The sequence below is a fragment of the Silene latifolia genome, chromosome X, assembly GCF_048544455.1.
Source record: "Silene latifolia isolate original U9 population chromosome X, ASM4854445v1, whole genome shotgun sequence".
In the NCBI taxonomy this organism is placed as follows: domain Eukaryota; kingdom Viridiplantae; phylum Streptophyta; class Magnoliopsida; order Caryophyllales; family Caryophyllaceae; genus Silene; species Silene latifolia.
Genome location: NC_133537.1, coordinates 247121407 through 247124061, shown reverse-complemented (window position 1 = coordinate 247124061; position 2655 = coordinate 247121407). Strand labels below are relative to the sequence as shown.

The 2655-nt window shown below is 39.8% G+C and overlaps 1 non-coding gene across 1 annotated transcript; it reads left to right on the top strand.

Moving 5' to 3' along the window:
• Nucleotides 1-1278: 1278 nt before the first annotated feature.
• On the top strand, nt 1279-1385 carry LOC141625172 (small nucleolar RNA R71). Its single transcript, XR_012534966.1, has one exon. It is a non-coding gene; the product is annotated as a small nucleolar RNA R71 (small nucleolar RNA).
• The last annotated feature ends 1270 nt before the right edge of the window (nt 1386-2655 follow it).

Sequence of the window (2655 nt, the reverse complement as noted above, 5' to 3'; positions counted from 1 at the left end):
TTTAATCACTTGTAATAAACTTCAATCGTTCTTTTATCGACGTTTGTTTATTACTGTCCTCGGGCAACCGAGATGGTAATTCCCTTATATGCTAGGGAAGGTCTTGTTAAGGCTCCTTGGTATATGGGGGTGTTACATTGACAAGCACTTCTTCTTCAAAGATTTCTTAAGGAGGTGGTAGTGGGGAGTCTTCCTCATTATCATAGACATCCTAAATAGGGGCACCAAGCCCTTCATAACTTCCCTCCCCACACTTATCATTTTGCAAGGAATCTTCATAAGTGTCCCATATGGAAGGGCCAAGTTCATCTTCATCATTTGGTTCAAGACCAATCAAGAATTCCCGATCAACCACTTTGCCAACCAAAATTTCTTCTAAGACGAAATTTTCATCTTCCTCAATTTGTTCACTCACTATCTCCATCAATCTTCCTAATTCCTTCCCACTTCTCAAGGTGGCCAAGTGGACTTGTTGATGAAGTGGTAGTCCATCTTTGGGATTAGAGCCTTGAATTGGAAGGGAGTGTTGCCTTCTTTGAGGATTAGTGGCCCCTTGGTTGGCCATGTAAGAGTCAAGTGTCCTTTGGTATGCTTGGACATTTAAGAGTTCGGTCTTCAAACTTTTGAATTGATTGTCAACCTTGGCATCCATTTCCCTTAACAATTTCTCAAGAGAAGAGGTGGGGTTGGGTGGTTCTATGTATTGTTCTTGATTTTGTGGAGGTTGGTAGGGATTTTGTTATTGTTGGGAATGGTGAGGTTGTTGGTCTTGTAAAACATAAGGTTCTTGTGGGTACGGGTCTTGTTGTGAAAAGGATGAGCAAGTGTTATAAGAATGCCCAATACCACCACAATTCTCACAAGTAAGAGCATATTGATGATAGTTCCTTGGAGGAGAACTTGGTTGAGAGTAGGTCCTTGGTGGTGACCTAGGCTCTTGAACATAGTAGACCTTGGAATAACTTGGTCTTTCTTCATGATAAGCATTTTCATGCTTCATCTCTCCCAAAAAGCTATCAAATTTCTTTGAGAATTCATCCAACTTGGCCTTGTTTTCTAACTCTAATTTTGAAGGTCCTACTCTTGGGCTCATTTTCTCTTCTATAGTCACCTTCTCTACCTCCATAGCTAATTTCCATGTCGGAAATATTTTGGATCATCTCCGTGATTTGGGCATTTTTCATATTGTCAAAGTTGCCACCGGAGGCCGCCACAATCATATCCCTAAACCTTTGCTCAAGGGTTTTGAAGAAGATTTGAGTTGTCATCCATTTGGGGATTCCATGATGTGGGCAAGAAGTAAGAAGGTCTCTAAATCTTTCCCATGCTTCACTCAAAGTTTCAAGAGGCTTTTGCTTGAAGGTTTGGATTTCATGCCTTATTCTAGCGGTTCTTGAAGGAGGGTAAAATTTGTTGATAAAAGCCCTTGACAAGCTTTCCCAAGTAGTGAAAGTACCCGGTTCATGTGAATTCAACCATTTTCTAGCATTATCCTTCAAGGAAAGAGGAAAGAGCATAAGAAGAATTTGTTCTTCCGTGATGCCATCATACTTGATCATACCCACTTTTTCTTTGAATAAGACAAGATGTTCATGAGCATCTTCACTCTTCAAGCCATGAAAAATATCTTGTTGAATAAAAGAGAGTGTATGATAACGGAGCTCAAAAGTATTAGGAGCAAGAACTCCATAATTAATTGCCGAGTAAGACCGATTAGGATCCGGTCTTTGGTAGTAACCCATTGGTTGGTCCGTCATATCTTTGTCAATGAAGTTGGTTCTTGGTATATTTGGTGGGCTCGGTGAGTTTGAATGTTGTGAATGGGTGTGTGAGTGATTTGGAGAGTGGTTGGGTGAAGGATTTTGTTGATAGAAAGGGATTTCTTCGGTCGAATTTTGGGTGGAAGTAAAGGGTGAAATGGTTAAGGAATCAATTGTGGGAGTGGGTGTATTTTGTAGTTTGTTTGGTAAGGGTGGAGATCTCATTTGAGCCGATAGTGCTAACCATCTTCTTACCCGAAAAGACTTCTCAATCTATCGATCAAGATGGACAAGAGAGTCGGTATTACACCTATACAAACACTCAAAAAGAGATCAAATGGTCCTAATGCAATGAATGCACTAGGACAAGGGTGGAAAAACAAGCAAGCAAAGTAAACTAAGCCTAGAAACAAACAATTTATCTAATCCAATATCACCGTCCCCGGCAACAGCGCCAAAAACTTCTTGTCTTTTATTTATAACCCCGCAAGTGTACGGTTGCCCGTTGTAGTATTGCGGGGGTCGGACCCAAGAGACGGTGGTTGTGGTTCTTAGATTGATTGTTTTATCCCTAGTTTAGTTCTAGCAAAGTATTGAGTGATTGATAACTAACTACCAAGACTAACTACTAACTACTAGAATCTAAACTAATGCAAGTAAAGGAAAGTAATACTAAAATGGTCTAAAACAATAATTAGGAAAAATTAGGATGTTGGGTTCACCAATGTAACTAGAGAAGGAAGATTGGCATAGACTAACAATTAGCTAGGTCGATACAAAGGCAAGACTTCATCTCTCGATGCAAATCCTACTCTAGGTCAAGATTTAATCGACTTACTCATTCAATTAACCCAAAACCGTAATTTGTTATCAAATCATAATCACTAGCTAAGTT